The sequence below is a fragment of the Aphelocoma coerulescens genome, chromosome 7, assembly GCF_041296385.1.
Source record: "Aphelocoma coerulescens isolate FSJ_1873_10779 chromosome 7, UR_Acoe_1.0, whole genome shotgun sequence".
NCBI classification, from domain to species: domain Eukaryota; kingdom Metazoa; phylum Chordata; class Aves; order Passeriformes; family Corvidae; genus Aphelocoma; species Aphelocoma coerulescens.
The window spans coordinates 17,567,702-17,591,408 of record NC_091021.1 but is presented as its reverse complement, the minus strand read 5'-3'; the positions used below and the strand labels follow the sequence as shown (position 1 = coordinate 17,591,408).

The 23,707-nt window shown below is 39.3% G+C and overlaps 1 long non-coding RNA gene across 6 annotated transcripts in view; it reads right to left on the bottom strand.

Annotated features, from left to right (window-relative positions):
• LOC138112949 (uncharacterized) overlaps nucleotides 1–23,707 on the bottom strand; it is a 93,937-nt gene that overhangs the window by 32,986 nt on the left and 37,244 nt on the right. Inside the window, exon 3 of one of the 6 annotated variants that reach the window (XR_011151930.1) lies at nucleotides 7,188–7,695. The exons of the other annotated variants lie outside the window; for them this stretch is intronic. This is a non-coding gene — a long non-coding RNA (uncharacterized lncRNA). Of the gene's footprint in view, nucleotides 1–7,187; nucleotides 7,696–23,707 lie in introns of those variants that run through there. 6 annotated transcript variants of the gene reach the window in all.

Here is a 23,707-nt window from a genome sequence, read left to right as displayed (position 1 = left end):
AGATGGGCACCAAATGTCAGAGCCAGGCACCAATGCAAAATTAATCAGGATAATTCTCTGCAAATAGCTGTAAACATAACTCCAAAGAGTTTGTAGTGGTTGTGTTAGAGAAAGGGCAAATGAAATACTGATGTTCAAATTGGTTTTACAATACTGGAACCAAGTATCTCCCCATCCCACTTGGGGAGATGGGCCCACAGCCTCCTTTTCCCCTTCTTCTCTTGCCTGGGAATTTTGGCACATCGCAGGCACTCATCACATCCCTGCCTACCGAGGGAGCAAAGCAAGGGGTTCCTGGTCACTGCCTCCACTCCAGCAGCAAATGTGACCCAACACTCACAGGGACAAGACAGAAATAATACCCCACAACTCAAAACCTGTGGCTAAGGGTACCAGCCCAAATACGAGTCAAACCCAGGGTATCACATCCTCATGGGTTAAGAACCAAATGGGAAGGAGCTCTGGAGTATGCACTGTAGTTCACAGTTTTACAGCACTCAGAATCATCTACTTTTGGGCTTTTACTTCTGGAAAAACAAAATACAGGATTACAATTGAGTGTAGGACTTGACATTACTTAAATGTATCACTGGTGACCCTGCTGCTGCCCCAGCAGCACGGACTGTCATTCATTTCTGAGGCATGTTAGCTCACTGAAGCAAAATGCGACATCATTCTTTTTTTATTAATCTGTTATAAGGATTTTATTGCAATTTGGATGATTATACTCTGTAGTCATAACTATGTAAAATTAAGCATAAATAGCTTAAGTGACTCGGAGGAATTAGAAATTAAATAGGCCTGTTGGAGTAAATCTATCCTCCTATCATTATATTATGCTATCTATAGTATATTTTCTGGTCTTTTGACTTGTACAGTTTTTAAAAATCTCAGAAATTGGGCTGTAGTGATTTTTTTCTTTTTACAATTGCTGTCTAACCTAATAGACCTTACACTTAGCTAAATTTTTAATACTTAGTTTCACTACAATTGGGTCTCTGATTCACCCTAAGGACTGTATCTGCTTCCTGCATCCTTAATCATTACACCCTTCCACTTCTTTTACCAGTTGCAAACGCACACTCTGCCCTCTCCCATGTTGGTGCTTTAGCTCTTAGAATACAATTTAGAGCTCTTCAGTAATGCCATCATGTCTAAAGCCTGCAGCTGTTGCTGCTGGACACCAGAGTCCCAGCACAGTGGGAAAGACCTGAGCACAAAGCCATGTCTCAGCTCCCCCTTGTACCTTGGACCATTTGCAGATTTCCACACTGACCTCGTGCTGTTGCTTCCCACCACAGTCATAACCAGGAAAAAAAGTATTTTGATAAGAAAATAAGTGGGTTCTCCTTTACAAAACCATCCACTCTCTTTGCAGGATGGGGTTTTTTTTTATGAAAGTGAATTAAATTTTTGCAAGAGAGAATTTTCAGACATTTCAGAGTAACTATGGCAAGTGAGGGGAAGCACTGCAGTAGGGGGAACAAGCAATGAGAGATTACAAGGGACTGCTAAATTAGCAGATTCCTCCATATTATTTCTTGCAAATTATTCCTTTCCTGGTCCAAACTAATTTTTCTGACCCTGTACCTGTAAAATCACATCAGCTTATGCTACCAGTTTACAAAGTTAGAACTCATTCCTCTGAGGCTGCCCAGAGTGACTTAACACACTGGCTTACTTCCTAGTCTGCACTGCCTTTATACAAGAAAATGGAACCAGCAGGAGACAAAAATCCCTCACTGCATCTAGCGGCTCTTTGTGAAAATCAAAAGCAGTAGTTTGGAGCTGCTTGCATATAAAAAAGAGGCTTTTTTTTGCAAAATCCATATACAACTCCATGCAACACAGCAAGACCAACTAGCCAAGCACTAGAGGTTTCAGCACAATCACTATCACAGCGAGTCACACTCTGGGACTCTTTTCATGCCAGAAACTCACCACTTTTAAGCCCAGTCATGACCAGGAATAATATGACTTACACTCAGTTAAAATCAACTGGCCTTATTTGGGTAGTTTCAATTCTCATCAGCTAACTCTGCCTTCCAACACTTGGCTGCCCATAAATCTATATTTATATAAATGTTGATGTTCTATAATAAAATGTAAGTCTAGTGAGAATGTCATCTCCATGTGTTAGGGATGAGGAAAAGAAAAGACAATGAAACATTTTGGGGAACTTTGTGTTAATTATCACAAAGCAACCAATGATACATGGCCAGATAAGTACTAACATCATGCAAATACTATTTTAAAAATCTCAGCACTGAATTTTTCTTTAGAAAGAGTGTTGGGGCTTGCATAGACACTCATCCAATTATTGGACTAGTTTAGGAAACAGGCAGAGGTTTGGAACAAAACTCTTCCCTTCTACAGAACAGTTTTCAAACACGTGCGACACCCACAATGAAAAAGCTTTAGGGTTCAATTGGACACTTCACTATACAGCTGAATTTTTTACTGCAAAGCATCACCTTGCAGGATTGGAATTTCTAAGACAGAACACATATTTTTCTCAAGATTGATGTTTGTCCACAAAGGGGTGGTTTTGAACACAGGCTAAGGGGAAGTTTTGAACACAAAGGGTGTTGGACTTACCCTACCAGCTTTCAGGTCCTCCTCACTACAGACTTTACAACAGCTGCTTAAAGCTGGTTAATGTATCTTAAATCACAATACACAGATATTCCTCTTTGGGTTTTCAGAAGTGTTTTACACCTGTAAGAAATGGTTCCATAGTTATGAATATCTGGATCCATAAACATGATACTCTGACTTTGAACCAGCTGTAGAACGGAGCAGTAGTGTCTGTTTCAGAGCTCTTGCTGGCCTGTGGCTTTAGTGGTGAGCTAGTGCCACACGTTGTATGGGTGAGCTGTTTGGGTTTTGTTTGGATGTTATAATCAATGTCTGTAAGAGACAGACATTGGAATCAAAGGCTAACACACTAGATAAATCGAGAAATTATTATTCAGTTACTGCAGCTTTTTCTTATTAAAGAAGAAACCTCATGGAAAGCTCTCCCCAGCATTAAGGTGAGCTTTTCTGCCATTTGTTTCATTCACAAAGATTCCTCTCTTTTCTCGAGAAGAGAAACTTAATTTTTGCAAGATGAGCACCCAGTGTCATCCCATATTATCAGTTTCAAACAAAATTTAATACCTTGCATTGGAGAACACAGTTCAAATAAAGTAAGTTCCTGAAGAGATAATTTGTGTTAAGAAATAATCTTGAAGGTCTGTGATTTTTTTAACATACAAGGAAAAGAGGAACCAATGCAAGTAGAATGGCAGGAAAATATATGCATTTACAGCTACTCCTACAATTTTGTAATAAAGGGGAAGGTTTCTTTAACTTTTAATAAGACCTCACTTTCCTCATTCATTCTTTTTTCCCAAATAGTTGCTCCAAACTAACACGTTGCCTTCTTTAGCTTTCACTATATGAGCTCACAACCAAGCTACAAGGTTTTTGTGTGCACAGTTATGGTCCATCATTATGAAATGTCTCTGGTTGGGCAGGAGAGGTGCTCCATCACAAGCAGCCATTCATCAGCGCTTGCCAAGCCGGCTCACACCTGACCTCTGCAGCAATAATGCCGCATCAAGTAGGCCAACTACCCGGTTTAGCAGCAGAGGAGGGAGCCAGAGCCAGCCTCAAGATTAAGTGCAGTGTTTCAGCTTTGCATTCCCAGGAGCTAGGCGGGCTCATGCTGGATCGATTGCGGAAGTTTACGGGTAAGTATCACAAACAACAATAGCCAGGTCAATGATCGGCAGGGCCTGCTTCGGAATCCCCCCGGAATGCCGCGCGCTCCGGGCCCAGGCGTCGCGATCATGACGGCTGAGTGCAGGGTGAACGAGGTTTATGGGGAAGGGAAGAGTGAGAGCCTGCAGCATGAAATGACATTTAAGCAAGTTACACATGGGAGCACAATGAGAGATGATGCAATTATATTTTTCCAAGTTTCCAACTTGGAAAAACCCTGTCAGCTCTCAGTGTTTATGTGTTCAGCCAACTCCATGCTCATTGCACTAAATAGCTGCTCAGGAGCAGAAGAAGGATACACAAATGCAGGTATTAGTGAGTATAAACTATAAGAATCTATTTATAAAATCTGTGTGTGTTCGCTTTGAAGACAGAAAACCCCACAGACTGTTCAAAACCCTGGCCAAACTTTTGAAATAAAATATTTTTTCTGATGCTATGATTAAATGGAAGCCTGCATTTAGATCACACTAGGACCTAAATGAGAGGAGCCTTGAGAGTTGGACTTGATGATCCTTGTGGGTCCCTTCCAACTCAAGATATTCTATGGTTGTATCAGAATTAACATCCAGACTTATTAGCTATCCTCCCGTGTGGAACCAAATCCCACAGACATACTGAAAATCCAGTATTAAATTTTTACAGTGTATTACATTAAATGTCTACCTAAAAGCTCAAACTTAGAAGTCTGGAAGTTATACTGAAGTCTTGTTTGATACCAGTATTAATGAAACAATTTTGAGTGATGTTGTAGGAATCTACAGAAATTCCAAAGTCTGCCTAGGACTCCACCAGTTCTAAACCTGTGTTTTAATTATCCTGCTTAGAGTTCAGTATACTCTTAAGGTGCTTTGCCTCTATGGAAATTCTAACATTAAAAATAAATGACAGTAAAATTGGAGTTAAATTGTTGCATAGAATACACTTTAACTATAGTTTCCAACCTTTCAAATGATGGAGATTCTAAGGCAGTGTCATAGGGGCTTAACTATGGTATATTTTTTCTTCTACCTGAAAATGAAGACAAAATAATTGTCCATGTGTATCTATGGGAAGAAATTAATAAAACCTGAGCAAACATACTCCTTTTTCTGTTTAAATAATAATGTACATCCAAAAATATTTCAGTACCATGCAAACAAATGTCATTTATCAGATTGCAGCAAAGGACCCCTAATGATGCTTTAACTGTTCAGAAAAGTAATGCTAGTGTCATTGTAAGTCTATGCAATTACTGAAAGGGTCAATGTATTTAATACGAATATTTTAACTACTGCTGTAACTCAAACAAACTGCATTGCAAGTTTTGCTTTGGGGACCATATATTTTTACTGTACTAGTTCAATGGTGTTCAAAAATAATTGAATTAGAAGAAAAAAAATGTATGGAATTTATATTTTCTTCTGTGAGAATTCTGGAGTAGTCCTAAACAATAAGTTAGGTGGATGAAATAAAGAATACACACTCTTATGTCTTGATGAAATTAAAAAAAAAAAAAAAAAAACCTAAAGCTTTTTGCTTTTCTTTAAAAGATAAAGGTATGTACTCCAATAAGACACAGGGTAAGAACATCCCTGATAGCTCAATCTATTCTAAGATAATGTAAGAATTTGGTTACAAGCTTGCCAATTAATGATGCTATTTGACACTTGGGACCAGCTGAAGTCTTGCTGATGTGATTAAACACATTTTATCTGCTCTATGGAAACATTTATGCTGCAGTATTTATAATGATTTCATTTTAAAAGTGATTGTTACATAAATTTGATAAGAGAAAACAAAAATTTGAAAATAACTTAAGGCTTTAGACAACAAAAGAATCCAAGTGCCACAATAGGCAGTCCATCTCATCTATATCCTAGCAATTAATAGGAAAGAAGTCTCACTCCATGATCATTGTTTCATCCCTATTGGTAGAAGTGCTCAGCAAACACGTTATAACCCACAGGTTTCCATTAGAACAGCACACAGCACCAGTAGTTTATGAATAACACAGATCCTGCAACTGTAACAGGGGAATAGCATAACAGCCTAGAAAAAACTCACAGAAACGTTTTTTTAAGGTGCTATTGGGTACAGGTTTTTCTTCACAAGTAACCCCTCAAAGCCACCCTGTAGCAGCAGAGGAAGGTTGGTCTTTCATCAGCTTTCCACATACCCAACACAGTCACATTTTTCGGATGGGATTGTCTTTCATGAGACAAAACCGTGTGATCCCATCACTGCTGCCCACCCAAGGCATCAGGAAAGTACAAGTGTTACTGTTCTAATCATTCTTTCTGTGTATAGGGTAACAATCATAGAGCTCCTTCCTCTAAGCTGAGTGTTGTTACCTGACAGAAGTAATTAAAACAAATAAAGAGAAAAATTTGTCTGGCTGCAGCAGCTAACTAGCCTTGACAGGGTTTGCATGTGACAGCACCAAAGCAGCACTTGGTGCCACTGGACTATAGGCAGAAAGTAAAAGGTGGCTGAGGGGAAAAAAACCAACAACAAATAAATTAAAAGGATTTTTGCCTTTTAACCACTCAGGATAAAATAAAGTCTCTTTGTCATAGTCAGTTTATCACATTAAGCCTGAACGAATATTTTCTAATCATAGTGACCTCATCCTGCCAGAATGCACCAGCCCCTAATCCTTGCTGTAATGTTTTCTCATTAGCTGCTCAGCATTGGCCACACTGGTTGTAGCAGCTAAGCACTGCCTCAGGCACCACTGGAATTAATTACCAGAAGAAACACTGCTGTTTTGAATTGTCATCTTGTATTTATCACTTGCCACTTAATGTACCTCATCTGACCTAATAGCTCCTCCATGTCACCGGAGGCTCGGGACCAGCCCGGGGAGGGCAGCGGGGGGAGCTGCGGGTCCCACCTGCCCGGGCAGCCCGGCGGGCAGCTGCTCCCGGCCCGGCTGCAATCCTGCCCCGCAGGCAGAGCAGGATAACGATGCCCCCAGCAAATTGCAGATTACCCGCAGCTCACGCCGCATCCGAGCCCGAGGAGGGCTCACTGGGAGCTGGAGCTGATCCACACAGCCGGCCCTGCTTGGAGACAGCGATCTTTCATTTCGCTGGATGGGGACACATCAACCGCTTGTTTCACTCATGTTACATTTTCAAAAAATAATGAAAGTGGCTGTTCACATACAGAGGAATAAATGGCTGCAGGGGAGCTCACAGAATTAGACCTGTGGCATTTTCTCCCAAATCGTGAAGAAATTGCTCATTAAAACAGAATGGAAGTCAGTATTATAATACCGGTACTCCATCCCTCCCCCCACATACAGTTTCCATGTGTGTCAAGATGAAGGATCTTTCTAGGGTTTGCATCTTTAAAGTCCATAATAAATGCATTCTTTTGCTTAAGGCAAAAACATTTACCCAGTATAAAATACAACTTTTGCTGTGCACACACTCTCATCCCCAAGCCTGAATTTTATTTGTGAAGAACTTATAATTACAATTGACTCATTTCATCTCTTTCTGACAAAAAACGAAATACTCAGAGCACCCAAATTTCTGCTCAAAGCTGTGTATTTGCAAGCTCCACTGAAGTGCTTAACTCCTTAAGAGATGTAATTTTACTATTGGTGAAAACAGGGATGGCTCAGTGTAATAAGCCAAAACTATCCTACAGATAACATAAATATTAAAAAAATTGCCTTTTAGTAGGCTTCTAACAATAACAATTCTGAACACGTTTCCTAGGCAAAAAGGTTTCCTCTTGTTATCACACTGTATACTCATCACAGTAAACTTAGAGAGATGTATAATGTGATATAAACATTAATAGTTTCACAATTGTGTTTTAGAAAGACTATTTATAGAGAAAATACAAAATGCCTCCCAAAAGTATACTTAGACGTAAGCCACCATAATCTTCTTGCTCATGCAGCAGGAAATCTAATACACCAGCTCAATAAACCTGTAGGAAACAAAGGTTTTATGTAGCATTAAGAGTCACAATATTAAAATACCACATATTACGTTCAACTACTCTTACAACACTCATTTTAAGAGCCAAGAAAATTAAGTGCCAGTTTGAGAGTAATAATATCAGAACATGCAGAAAGAGACTAGAGAAGCACAAAACTAAGAGGACTCCTCATGATATATTTGATGTTTGGGTCAGATCCAAATATTTGATAGTATTGACATTCTGGGTTATCACCAGAAAATACTGCCCCAACACTGTAGTATTCCCTAGAATGTGCTGAAAAATGTAAATTCTCATCAGCTGACTTAAAGATGTTATTTTAAAATGTATACTTTACCCTCTTTATTATTAAGACCAGCAAAGTCATCATTATCGTTGATGTGTCAGTCAAAATCCATGTTTAAATATAGGTGCTTGAGAAAATGCATAAATGGGCTTGTGAGACTACATTAAAACAGGGTATAGAGATCACTGACCTTGAAGTGGAATAATCTAGATGACTGATAAAAGTACTTGTGATTTAGTCATTAAGTCCTTTCACCAACATATTTTTATTATTTGTTGAAGGTGTTTAAGTGTTAACCTAGTAACTGCTCCTCAGATTTTCAGTATAGGCAATGCTTTGTAGGATTCAGCTCCTGGACACATGGCTCTAGAACTAAAGATGAGACCAAGAACTGGGACTCTAAGTTTCCCATTCCCAGAATTCAAAGCCTTTGCTTCACTTCCAGCTAGCAGTGAAATACAAAATCTGTTAACAATTTATATTTTTTTTAGATAGCACAAAAGGCCTAACATGGCTTTTGCATTTGTTTATAAGTTCACGACTGGATACTTGGTGGGGTAGGTTTGGGGAAAATAATTGGATGGAGAAGAAAAGAGTCTTTTCCAGCCATTCTTACTTTGTAAATGCTTGCTGGATGGGCAGAGCTTTGGAATGTTTTGGTAAAATGGGTTAATAGATGAAGAACAAATGTGGTGATTGAGGTACATTTATCATATAATTCACACTTGAATATATTGTTTATGCATTTATCTAGTTATAACAGCCCCTTGGGAGCAATATCAGTTTTATCAAGTCATAGGAAGACTGCAAACCCCTTTAAGATCATGAAAGAAACTTTTTTTAAATAGCATATCCAATTGTAACTTCAACCAAACTTAGATAAAAACATAATTGAATAATACAGTCCTCACAGTGGGAGTATAAGTATTCTGAGCTTATATTTGTATCACACATCTGGAAAAATGACCTTAGGTGTGCGTTTGTGGAACATAAGTGTTTATTTCACCCTGTTCTTTAATTATAAAAATCCATATTATAAACTAGAGGAAGCACCAGCTGGCGTAAAGAGATTCCTTACAAGAGTGAAGTATATCTAAAAGCAAATTGTGTCTATTTGTTATGGGGAGACTGAGTTTATGCAAGCAATTGTCATGCAAGCAGAGTTGGGAGTAATAATGTGGCCTTTAATGACGGAATGATGGACCTGCCAAACACTAGCTCCTGCCATAGACTGCTTGTATTTCCCTGCACAAAGATGCCCATCTGGGAGTTATTAACATATTCTCGTCAATTCAGAACCTACTTTAACATAATCCATATTTGTTGGAGAAAGTCCAACATCAGCCAGAGAACAGTGGACACGTGATCTGATGACACATTTCAAGCAGCACACATAAAGCATGCTTGGGCAGCTAAGCAATTCAGAAATGCAAATAGCAAAAACATTTCTCTTCCTAGATAAAAAGGACAAATCCCTTCTGGCATAACATCTTCTACACTTTTAATACTGAATGGAAACAACAGAGGTAGGAAAGGGACAGGTAGGTGCTTTTTCATTTCATTCCAAGCACACTGACAGAGTCTTGCAGAGAAGCTGCTGTTTCCAATGCCTAGCAAATGCTCTGCTGCATGGAGGCAGTGAGAGAGAATACAAGTTTTCTTATAGCAGCAGAATCTCACACTTGTTTGGACGGTTCTTATGAAAGTGAGTGTTGTTTTTTTTAAAGGGACCAGAACTCAGCATCAAAGAAGCCCTTCATTACAGGACAGTCTACTCTTGGAAGCTCATGTTTTCATAGAATTAGATTTCCATTGTCGTTTATAATTTGGGGTGATTCACTATTAATAAGTTTTCTGATGTTTGAAATTTATTTTAAAGTCTTCACTGGTCCTTCTGAGGCCTCACTGCATTATCAAAACTTCAGTGCCAACGGGAAGTTCTTCTCACCACTGTGGAAGTGCCAGAGAGTGTCACAGAGGGTTTGGTGCAGCACTCAGATGTACAGCATTCCAGAATATATATATATATATCTATATCTATACATATATATACACACATATATATATACACACACACACAGAATGTTGACACCTAAAAACTAAGCCCCTTTTTAAACCCTCAACTCAATGGAATGGGATGTTTATCGACCTCAGTTTCTGAATGGATAAAACCCCAGAAACTGATTTTTTCCTCCTTTTTCATCCAGTCTTACTCAATTTTGTAATTTTTGGTGTTCAAAGTAATATTGCTTATGACCTTTAAAGACCTTCAGGGAGATACCACTTTTCCCATCACCCGGCCACTATGGATTGATTCCAACACGTCTGTGAGCTACAAAAGGAGAGTGTAAACAATAGCTTCCCATTAAACTTCAGTTAAACATTAGGCCTGCTGTCCAAAGATCATACTTAAAGATAACTGAAGTGTTACTATATTCCTTTGTGTAGCTCAGTCATGACCCTAATTAATGTGTCTAGTTTAGACATGTATTTCTTTAAGTAATGGGTGGTTTGTTTGGACAATTAGGCAGAGTTGACAAGGAAATTTTCCATCAAACTGGGTCATAAAAAGTACATTATTCAGCATTATTATGAGTAAAACACTATTTATTACCCGAACTTTACAATACACCATTATCAATCATTACCTGTCATTAAGGTATGTTAACATGAGATCAAAGAGACAAAGCTAACTTAAACAAACAGGGGTGCAGAGAAGGCTTTTAGACTTGCTTATTTAAATTGAAACAAGTGTAGCTGAGTCCATTGATTAGCTAGAATTTCCTTTCAGCTGAAGATGCAAATCAGGTAATCACTGCAATCTCAGAGCAGCCCTTATGCCTTGACACAGATCACAGATGTGCTCTTTCCGAGAGTGAAGTGGCTGGATGCACCCATTGAAATAGAGGAAAATCCCACAGGGCTTTCTAGCTGCAAATTTAGATTTGCTCTCACATTAACTCTCACCTACAATAGTATTTGATCATTCATTAAAAAAAAATCAACAGGAATAATCTAAAACAGAGGGATGTTCCTGATTTTAAGGGATTCATAACTTGCAAAAAACCCAAAGCGCTCATTCAGCAAGTTGTTCCAGGCCCAAGAACCAACTTTTTTAGCTCTTTTCTTAGCAGCAACACCCCAGTGTTTGAGACCTAGCACTGGATCCCTTTTGTCCTAAGTGCCATGCAATGCTCTCAAACACAAACTCAGTACACTTTGTGTCAAATAGAGAAGGGCCTACAAGAGTTCTCTCACCACACTGTGCCATGGATCTCAGCAGCCATCCTGAAAATCAGGAAATGATTCCTGAAAACACAACCCTGTTGTGCACTCAATAATACTGCTCTATGAGCAACATAACAATCAAACTGATGCAATATTTCCTTGGAGCTAGCAAAACATGTAAACTGTTGGGCAAGGTTTTCACTCAAAATCACAGATTTTAGATGTGTGAGCATGTTTGGATTTTTTCCAGCTACATTATTTAACAGTCTTGCTGCAGTCTGCAATTTTATTCTGCCCTGCAAGATTCAATCAATATTCCAGAGAGCTGAGAAGGACAAAACTAGAAGTCTCAAGCTATTTCTGATCAACCAACCCTGTGCCAGATCTTTCTGAAATTTTTGAACTATTTGAATGCCTTGTTTCTCAGTACACAGTTAATCACGTTTTTTCTTTTCCGAGTAAGATTATAAGTCATAGACACACATCAATCCTCACTTCCATGGAAATGTTTCCCTCAAAAAGAAGTTGCATATCAAATGCATCCATATCATACTCTAATTTCTTCTATTAATCACAACTTCTGTACTATGATAGAACCAAACATTTAGAAATAATTGACAACTATCCCCATGTTTTCTCTAACACTATATATAACTGGAAGACTATTGTCAAGGAAATGGTACTGTGTCAGAAATTCAGTTTCAGAATGCAAATGAGGAGTAGACAGGCAGAAATATATAGCCCAAATTTGTCAAAGTAAATAGTGCTGGGGCCAATTTGAAACCTTCCCAATGCAAAGAGAATATGTGGTAGGGCCAAGCACTTAAGAAGCGAGTGAGACCTATGAGGTAGAAAAAAATTGTAAGAGAAAACACTAATTGTACCTCACACTTTTCTGATTAATTATGGTATTTTCAGGGGGTTTTTATCTGGGTGCTCCATTAACATGTTATAAATATTCTGAGAAAACAAATCCTGCAAGCATCAGGACACCTGTTGTTGTGATGGAGCTACCCCTGTTGTCAGAAAAGCTGACTATTCTCCCACATTCCACTTTCAGAAACAACTTCATTGAAAACAACACTCAAAATTAGAGCACTTTCCTTTCATTCTCCTATCTTTTTCTGGTGTAGTTGTTATGTTGCTTTACTCAGCCTGGTCTATTGCACTGCATATTTTACCTTTTATAGCTCATTTTTAATTGCATATCATTGCTACCTTTCATGTAAAGAGACAGGGCTCTGCCATTCTTACTAATTATCCAAATCACTAGTCACTGTTTGCATGTGTGTGGCCTCGCCTAAAGCTTTTAACCACAAGTTATGTCACTAAATCAAAGCAAGTTGGAGGTGTCTCTGCTGGAGTGATAAACTAATAAAGGTTGCATGACATTCCTTTTAAGCCTTTGGAAGTATTTTTTCTAGGATTACAACACTCAAATACAATGAATGATTTGGTGGAGGCAGGCAGACAGGGAAGGCTGGAAGGGTATCCCATGCTGTGGGTTAGTGCACTGCTGTCCCACTGAACTGCAGCCACAGCAGCACTACAGCTCTAACTGCACTGACTCAGTCTCAAGCACATTTGGTGACAGAACCCACCACAGTGAGGGCACCACCTTAACTCTTGCCTCAGGATAGCTCCAGATTCAACAGCTGTGTTGGGGAACACTCTGGAAAAGGTCTTCATCCTATTCACACTGACCAGGGTCTGCCTTTTTCCTCACAGTACACTTCAGCTTACTCTGATTCTTAGGAATTTTAGTGTTAATTAACAATATCACATTTATTAAATGAAGTAGTAAGATCCAAAACGGAGAAAAAGCTGACATGTCCCTCATTGAGCCACAGTGGCAGTGTGTACAGGCATGTGTGCACTTTTGCCATGTCCTGCTCTTGGACAGGATCAGAGTGATGCAGCCGAAGTGTCATGGCAATGTAGACATCACACCTTGTTTTTCTGAATGGATACACCTTGCCCTGTCTCTCACATAAACATCCACTTCCTCTGTATAGCACTTCATCCTTTATTTTTCACTCTAAATCCATCAAAATAAGAAGTAATGGATTAGCTGTACCTGTCCAAATCTTCCCCCTTAGCCTTCTCAATTCCAATCATATGTGAAGCAGGGTGGCAACATTTTTCTTTCTTTCCAGATTTTCTCATGATTTTCTCAGATTTTCCTCAAAAATACTAAGATCTTCTAAAGTACATCACTGCATCATGAGAGAAGGAAAAGGGAAGAGAAAGCATCTCTCAGTAGATTGAGGGGGCTCATGGAGCAATAATCTGACATAGGGGGATACTTGCACCATTTCTGACTCTCCAGTTTCCCTTCTCATAAATCAGTCTCTGGGGTAAGACTAAAAGGTAGCTCATGCTGCTCCATTCTCTGGTCTCCCTAAATCTTTAATACAAAGTGGTTCACCTGTAGCATTGCAGGTGGAGGTGCTCATTCTGAAAAGGACACTTGGCTGGAATTGCAATGGCAGAAACAGCAATTTTCACCTTACAGCCCTGACCTAGGCCTACATGGTCCAGACTAGAGAGCACACACAGGCCTTTTGATAAGTCTGTGTCCTCTCTGACAACACTTTCCACCCTCAGCCCTGCAAACCTTGTCCACAGGAGAGTTGAGACAGGCCACTGTGCTCCTACAGACTATTTAAGCTTTGATGAATCTGCTTTTGCCCTTCACAAGAATATGTTAAAAGAAAAAAAAAAATCTTGGATTGGTGCTAAATGAAGCAATTGCTGAAATATCAGTTAAAAAGAAAATTAAATTTGATTAGTGCACATTTTCCTCTTTTCCTCTGCATTTATTTTTTGGTTTTTTTTTTAAATACTGGTTAGTAATTTTACATCTTGGCAGAAAAAAATTAAATACTTATAATACCACTGTTACAGTGAAAATATTTAGGTTTTATAGTGTCTCTCCAGAGACAGATATTTAATACTCTACAGATAGGGTAATTTAGCATAAAATATCTTCCTTATGTAATATCTTCCTTATTTCTGTTCATTCATTTTCAAAGTATGATGCCAGGCCTAGAACAAGTTGCACATCACACACTAGTCATCACACACAGATTTCCCATTTCACTAAGAAATGCAAAAACCTTGCAGCTAACACCAGTTTGTCAGCTCTGCACTACCTCTGTCAAAAAAGAAATGTCTGTACACTGAAAACAAGAGCAACCACCAGTTGTGGTGCTCTGAACTGCCATCACACAGAATTCATTCAGGTCACCACAACTTCATGGTCAAGTACAAGATCTCTGTTTCACAATTTTGCTAGAATTACGCTTGTCCAAATGGGTCTATTAAATTTTTTCTTTGGCCAGTCTTTGATAGAATTCAGAGGAAGTTTTCTCTGAATCAAGAAAAATACTTCAGAGCAGTTTGCCTACACTTCATGGTTATGAGTGCCAGCAAAAGCATGCTCAGAGCCTCTCAAAGGGGGAAGCCTCCCCCAGACATCTCACCAGCACTAGCTCGTGGCTCGTGAGGGCAGCAAAGGCTCTGTGCTGCAGCTGAGCTGGGTGCTGGCAGAAGGTGGGCTCATCAGGGCTGGGCTCAAATGCTGCTTGCTCTTATACAGCTCTTCTCAAGAAGACCCAGAAGGTTCAGGGAACATGATCTTCAGTTATTATGAACATCAATCAGCTTCATGCGACCACATATTCCTCTTTCAAAAGGATTAACGCAGGGCAAATCCCCAGTAACCGCACTAAAATCCATCTGCAGCAGCTCTAAACTTGTAGGAATTGTGTGCCTCTTCTCTCATGGCAGGTCACCCACAAGACTGAGCAGGCCTAAATCCTAATCTATTTTGCAATGAAAGTATTGTGTGAAGCATGCAGGATCTGGCCTCAGGGTGGACTGGTGAAAAAACAAACAAAAACCAGGTCACTGCCCCATTAATCCTCATTACGGATGTTACCAAGGAGGAAACCTTTCTCTAAAATTTGCATTTCTGTGTTATCCCTTGCCCTTGGGTCAACTCAGTTTTGACTTTCAGCAACTGGGGTGTTCACAAAGGCATAAAAAGTTATACAACTGACCCAATCTTCTGTTAGAGTAATGAGAAAATCATGTGTTGTTGGTAGGTTTTTTGTTAAATCACAGCCTTTGCTATTCACTAACAATCAAGTGCTGAAGAGCCAGTAATTTCCAAAAGGAAATGTAAACAACTTTCTCTGAGGAAGGACTGCATACAGTAGGCTGGAACCTCCTTCAAGTTAATTGCAACACAGTTCACTAATGAAACTTTCCATCTATTAAATCTTAACAGGCATAACTATAAAAATGGCGCCAAGCTCTCTCTCACCTCCCTAGGAATGCCCCAGACAGCATCTGCAGAGACTTTCACACTTATTGTCTTTGCAGGGATTAGCTATTATCCCTAAGCAGCAATGGCGACACACAGCTAACTCCACACCAGTTATGCTCTTTTTGAATTAATTTGAGCACTGTAGCTGGCTGCAGGAAAGATCATAGCAGTGGTACCTGGTTCTTGCCAAGTACTATGCAGTAGATCTGCCCCAAAGAGCTCTGAAGTCAACAGGAATCAGAGCTTCCTCTGCTTTCACAGAGTTCAAAATTAGGGTCAGGAGAGGCAAGGACATAACTTGCACTTCAGCCAAGACCTGTGCTTACTTTAGAGGCAAAAAATTTAAATTCCACCCCTTCACACTGTTTAAAAGAGAACACATGGTACATCTCTCCTGAAACACAGCATCTTGCAGGGACTACCTCTGCTTGTTTGTGCTCCTGTAGAATATCGTGATCTGCTACTGCTCTTAATCTTACATTTAATTTCCTATCACCAATGCTTTTAGCTGTTCAGACTCTTAACTGATGCCTGTGTTTCTCATCTGCAAGAGTTATCCGAGCTCATCTGCTGGCTCACATCAATGCATTTTTAAGCCTTGCTTTTCTGCCACCTCCTCCATGTTTTCAGCTGTCCTTTGCTCCTTATCTTTATCTACAACACATTAAGAGTGACCCAGAACATGTGGATTCATTCACTCCTGAATACTTTAGTGACTGTTTTATAAAAGAGTAAAAAAATTCTCTGTGTCCTGGTTGACTTGAGACTTGCTGTCCAGAGAGGAAAGACTCTGTTCTTCCCCTATTCAGTGAGACTACTGAAATTTTATGGGAAAGGCTTTTTAAAAGCTGTCCTGAACCATTTAGTTTCCTACTGAAAATAGGAATCTGCAACTCAATGGCAATTTTTTATTTAAAAGGAATGACAAAAAATTTGGCTTGCAGCAACTGCTTATTTATATTAGTGAAAATATTAATGCTCAACTACATCTTTGCTTTGCATGAAATAATCCTAGAGTAATTTCATGTCTGCTAGGTGCCACAGATATGAAGCTGAACTATTCTAGAAAAGGAAGTAATTGCAGAAAGGAGGGTTGGAGCTAGAGAGTGGAAAAAAAATCCCGCACTGCTTTTGTTTTAGTAACAGATTCTAGCATCAGATGCCTTGAAATAGCTTTTATATTTTTACAGAGACAGGGAGAAGAAGTCAGCCTATGCTGATCTCATACTCCTGAGAATTTCTCTGGGAGCATTTTGTTGAACAAGTCTTGGCAACCCATCAGCATCTCAGTTCAGGGGCAAACACTGAGATGAAGTATTGAGAGTTCACTAATGAGTTCTGGATCTAGCAAACACTTCCTATGGAAAGATATAGTGCTATCCATGCAACAGATAAAGCACCTCTTGAACTCCAAGAGCCATTAACTGACCTGGATATTGCAAGTACAAGTCCTAAAGTGCTTTTCAAGGTGTTCCACCTCCAAGATTAGTCCAGGCAAGCTGTACATAAATGTTAAATATTAGCATGACACTGAACTACCCATAACATTAGAGTATTCCCCTGGCAGGACAGCTATGGAGTCAGCACCGGTCTACACAAGCTCAAAGTGAATCATCCTCTGCCTAAATCCCTTCACTTGAAGGGGTGTGCAATCAGGTGATGGTAGAATGGAGCTTTTTCTCTTTTGAAGGTCAGCATCCTCTTTTTGTCTTTCCACCTGAAATTAACTGTTGCTGGTGAGTATCGTGGACCAAGAAAACTCTGCAGATATCTGGCTCACAAGGAGCTGGGTTGGCCAGAGAAGCAGTTCCAAAGGTGTAGCAAAGCACTTGGCTCCTGCTGAAAGGCTTTCGTGAGAGAAACTGGGAATGAAAATTGCTAAAATAAAATTAAATGGGCTATCCTTAGATTTCAGCTGGAACCCTATCTTGTCCACTTCAATTTTCCAGACAGCTTTTTCATGTTGGAGCTGCCTTTGTTTTCTGTGTTTGCTGTACAGCACACTGTGAATTTTTGGTAGTAAGCAATAAATAAAAAAATTCCACTGGAATTATTTTGATCATTATCTATCCATAGGATACTATCAAGGCATTTCCAGTTGTACTTGGAACACAGATACTAGGAAGTGAGATAGTTGTCCAGCACAGATCTACTCTCATCCCATTAGCCAGTTTTGAAGTATAAACTTAAAGTAATGTTAATAACGGTAATTGAGATGCAAGATTAACCTCATCCAAATTTCTACAGCCATGAATTTCTTCCCACCATATAAATGCAAACACACACCCCTGCAATCCCACCAGCAACCAACAAGTACCCTACTCACATTCAACTTCACCTGTCTGTGGCATTTCTTTCTGTTTGGCACCTTTGGTTTGTGTTTTTGTGCAGTTTCATTCTTTTGCTCCTTCAAACTTCCAGTTGTAATTCTGCTGACTGAACCAAACACTACATCAAAGCAGAGGTAATCCATGCAGCCAGTGAGGCCATGTAGTGTATGGGCTCACACAGCACCTGGATCAAAAGGAAGGTTGGGGTGCAGTAGCAGTTACCAACAGCAAGAGCAGCCGAGGGGCTGACGTGGGAGGAGCAGAGCCTGCCTTGTGTGTGGTAGTTCTGGTGAGGGGTAACACTCAGCCTTCCTCTCCCAGCTCACTGCAGTGCAATACCAGCTCTCTCTCACACGGTGTCTGCAGACAGCACTGTCACACAAGCTAATCCCTTGCATTTGGATGATGGGCCTTTGGCTGTAAGTGACATCCAGTAAACTGGGAGGTGACTGGTGGCCAGAACCTGCACAACCTACGTGCCATAAGATCAGCTTGTTTGCTCCCCAGCCAAGGCCCACCTTCTCCCAGGATATCTTTGTCTTTTCTCATGGGTGGGACAATTCTCTGTACCATAGGAACCAGGACAATATATACAAGAAGGGAAGCAGGCAACTGACTGGTTTAAGATGCTTTAGCAAAACTTGCTGAAAAGTAAAGAAGCAGCAAAGAACAGGAGACAAAAAATGGTTTCTGATAATCATCACACACAGTGAAACTCCAAAACTAGCGGAGAGTTAAGAAAAACACTGAAGGAAAATGGAGTCCTACTTCAGTGAAGAATTTCTGCTTTAAAAAAAAACAACCCAAAACCTCCATACAGAATAAGCAAATGATTCTGAACCATCACAAGCACATAATTTTCTCAACTTTTGTTCAAACTTTTCATCCCAGACCCATTTGAAGTTCATTACATTGTCTGTTAAGACTTAGGTGGAAGGCCTTTAGATATTCTGAATCCCTACATGGAATCCTATCACAATGAGAACAAATGTACTACGAACAGACACTGCAAGAATAACTGATAACAGAAAACATCACCATGCTTGTACAGACCAGACATGCTACAGCTCGGAATCCCTTGCTTTGTGTGTGTGTGTGTGCCAAAGACCAAAGAAAAACAGAAATAACTTTCCTTAACCAAGACTTGAATGAATACTTGAAACTCCAGCTTTTCCTTGTTATCTCTGTTAGAGTCCTTACAATTACACGTACTCTTCTTTTTGTTATGTTTCATGACAGCTTCCCAGAATCTATGAATAACAGTGTGGTACAATTTTTTAAAGGATGTGCATATTTTTAAGGAAAATGAAAAATAGGATAAGACTGTGGTGTTCAACCTTTGCTATACTGCATGATGGATATAGAGCAACTCTGCAAGAATTTATGAATACTACATGCTGACCTGGTTATTGAAATGTTTATTGTTTGACTGTATCGACTTAAATCAACAGGACTATTGCAGAAATAGCGAGAAATCACTCAAAATAAGATGCCCCAATGTAGCTTCTTAGAGCCAGTTAAGAAAAAATTTCCCAAAGTATTTCCTGTGAAGATTCTGCCTCCTGAACAAAGCAAGGGTGTAAGTCTTTCTTGCCACGTGAAGCCATGTTTGGCAGCAGAATAAGGAACACTCATGTTCTGTATAGATAGGAAGTCAAGAGGGAGTTGTTCACACAGGGGACATCTGCCAAAGCATTTAGTTTTTTCATGCTTTGTTTGAGCCTAGAAATTGATAAATTTATAGTCAAAGCTGAGAGACAGGTAGAATTTCAAAGTTATGGTTTTTTACTTCAGATTTTAAATTTATGTAGCTAAATAAAAATAGTTGGCCATTACCAGTATTATATTTGAACATAGCCCCAGCTAGAGAAGTATGATTATGAACCCAGGTCAGTGGCCTGGTCTACTGCACTGTTCTCAGAGTTCATTTTTGCCACATGAAATGAAAACAAAACATCTGCCAGTTATTCACATTAAACCAGAACTTGGAACTACAACAGTGTGGTTTAAGATAAAAATCAACATTAGTAGTTGGTTTTGCTTGATTATTTTGCTTCAAAAAAGGCTCAGTTGTTTTAGTAAAAGAAAAAATATTTAGTGTCAATATTGTTGCTATATAAAAGTTTTGAGGATTATTTCTGTAATAAATGACAGAAAATGAGACTTCAAATTTGCATCTGAAATAGATTACAATTACTTGATTAGAAAGATACAGCATACTAGAAGCATTGAAGTAAGAAGATTGTTACTAAATTTTGTATTCAGAACTATTCTTTTATTTCAGAGGATTATAATTTTAATAAGACATTTGCTATTTATGTAATTGTTTCGAGAAACCTTTACTTTCTAGTAATGTCATTGGAATGAAAGAAAATAAAATTATTATTAGGAATTATTTGGGCATATCTCTCTGTATATAATAAACAAGTTTTCATTCAAAGGAAAGTCTTTTAAGTGCACTTTGCACACATTCATTTGCCAAAAACAGAGAAGCAGCATAGTGAGAAATAAAACTTCTGTCAAGCAGTGAGCAGGAAGGGCAACATGACAAGCCTGAACTGAAGTAGGCATCCTTTCAGTCAGTTATCCACAAGTAGCCACCTTTGCCATCTGTTTTCCCTCTGGATGGCTGCATTGCCCTCTACAAAGGGCTGTACCTTGATACCAGTCCGGGTGCAAAGCTTCGCCCTACTCAGCAATTTGTGCTCTGGGAAAGACATTTTGTCAAGAGCAGATGACAGGAGGGCTCCAAAACTGCTGTGGGTAACATTGAGAGGGACTTGAGTACCCAGCTATCAGCCATAGGTACCACAGAAGGTCTCCAGGTGGCTGAGCAGAGGGGCTCATCACCCTCCTGTGTGACGCTTCCAGGAGAGGCACTCCACGTGGAAAGCTTCAGATGGCCATTTGCAAGGTGTTGTTTGTGGGGCTTGGGAGAGTCTGGTACTTGTTCCCTCACACTCAGCCCCAAAGCAGACAAATCTCATGCCTCCCCAGACATTCTGCAAAAGCTGTACATTTAATAGGGCTTGCAAAAAGACCAAGGGTTTGCTTCTCAAATAAAGAAGGGATGAAAGGAACTTTCCTGGGGTTGTGCTGGCTCAATTCCTGTTTGATTGACTGCTCATGCTGTTGCAATGGTGGTTATTAGAGCTGGTAAAAACACAATTTCTGTCCCACAGGAATTTCCTATACTTCAACATTTGTTTTCATTCTGAAACAGCATTAAGTATTTCAAAATAATGAACACTTTCAGAGATTGCGTGGCCCTAAAATAAATTTAAAAATGTCATTGTGCATGGGCACATTTTCAATCTGAAGGTCTAACCTCTTTTCTCCCCTAGCCAGTCACAAGGGTTTACAAGAGTTTTATTTCCAGATTCATCATATCAGTATTCTAGCTGATTGCTATTCCTTGGGAAGACCAGAGTGCAACACTGAGCTGCCACCACGCTGCTTTCCCCCCTCCCTCCTTAGGTTCCCCAGTCTGCTCAAATCCACGATATCTTGGGAGCATAAAGCAATCATTTGAAGATTTCTCCAGAAAACTCAGAAAGCCCCAAGTTGGCAACAGCTAGATTCTGCACCCTCTTTTGCTTACTGTCTTTTTGTGGGATGCACTGAAATGAGGAGAGTAGGTTATTAACGATTGTGAACCTTAGTGTTCTCAGTTGCCAAATGGTCATTTGGTTCTATAGATATCCCAAGAAGTTCACAGCAGTCTTTACACAGAACTAATACAATTGCACTTCTTGCTTAGCTGCAGTGCACAACCAATGACAAAATCCACCTTCTTTTATCTAACATGGCTGCATTTTGAGGGAGGAGGAGGATGTGAGAACCAGCAGCTGGCAGCAATGGGCATGTGATGACCTGCAGGGTTTTTCCAGCATGGCAATTGCCACCTTGCTCTTTTCTTCGCCCTTTAAAGCAACACATAGCCTAAAATGGGCAAGTGACATCCTGTTCCTCGCTAAGGACACACATGAAGGAACCAACTCTCCTATCTTCACACCTTTCAAGGTTCCAAGGAGAACCTCGTCACCATTTTGCATCATTCACCCCTCAGTCACAGATCCTCCCATCCCTGGCTTCATGAACCATACAGCACTAAAGGTAATATTACTGCATCCCAGCCTACTAGGTGGAATGTAGCTGCCCGACTGTCTTTGGGCTTAAAATAGTCTCTATGAAAAGCTCTGCTTTAGGGAAATAATGTTAGTAAAAGAATGTCAGGTTTTGCTCTCGTCACTGAAGAACAAAATCTAACAAGGGTGGTTGTCAGCTATTATGCTTTTGTACTGAAAAATTGTACAATCCTTTTAAGTTACATATAATGATTTTATAGCCTTTTAACAAGAGGAGCACCACTGGGTAGAATTTTAACAAGAGAAGCAGGATTGGCAATTTATTAATTTATTTTAAAACAGCTGAATTCCCCAAGTTCTTCCTTGATTTAAGCCATGGCCTGTATTACAAACAGAAGGTATTATAAGCATCTAAAGTAGCCATGGTTTTGATAAAACTCTCTTAAGTAATGATGATCCTGCAGCATTCAGACAAGTCAGGGGTCAATATGACCTTATTTGCCTGGGCCTTTCATTAGGAACACTCCTTCTGCAGTACCATGCTTCTGGTACCTCTGAATACACAGAGGATTCATGCTTCAGTTCTGCATGTATTAAGAATGCAGCCATAGCAACTACTAGCATTAATGAACTATTTGCTTATGCAGTAATAATTAACTTCCATTACATTACTTTGTGTGATTACTTTCTTAATTGCCTGAATTATGCATCCATTTAATATTTAATAACCATTCTCAGAAATCAGACACTGGTAAAAAAAAACAAATTGCTCACAGTTTCCTTGCAATAATTAAGCTCACAAGAATAAATGAAACCTTTTAAAAATGAATGCCTTGTGATTATATCCTTGCATATAGAGCAAGATCCTAAATTAGCTATTTATTAAGTCTAAATTTAAGACCAAATAGTACATTTTTCACTTACGCCTTGGGAAATCAACCTATACAATACCTGACATCACCAGCATAATTAAGTGCCATCTATTTACTTTGAGAGTCACGAATTCTACATTAGTAGTTAGAACATTCAGAAGTGTGGAGGGGAAAATATTTTAAAATGCTTCCTTGGAAAAATAGCATCTTCTTTACCTGAGGTAGCTGCTTAGTTGAGCTTAAAGTACTGGAAAGATCTGTGAAGCATAAATAGCCTTCTGATGGGGAGGGTTGGGAAGGATTTTTTTTTTTTTTTTTTTTTTTTTTTTTTTTTTTTTTTGGTCATGTTTTAATTTACATACAAACAATGGAAATACATTTATGCAGCCTGAGGTCAGGCTTACCAAACAGGACGAAATTCATTGTTGTATATGAAAATAATGTTTGCAATCAAAAACAAGCAGTCTGATCTACTTCTTTTTACATACAAACAATGGAAATACATTTATACAGCCTGAGGTCAGGCTTACCAAACAGGATGAAATTCATTGTTGTATATGAAAATAATGTTTACAATCAAAAACAAGCAGTCTGATCTACTTCTTTTTTCATGTTGTCATCTGTCTCTGAGCCCTCATGCCCTGCTAGCACCCAAGCAAAGCCACATGCTGATTTGCAAAGTGATAATGCCATTACATTATTGCACACCAGCTTTGTTTCCCAATGGTTTGCAATGCAGTCCAGCTTAAATAAAATGTGCAACTGCTTTATTGGATATTGTTTTGATGAATAGAGTCTATTGAGCTGGACAAGACCAGTAACCTGTTGTGAGGTTTTATTATTTTGCCTTTTTTCCTCCCTTA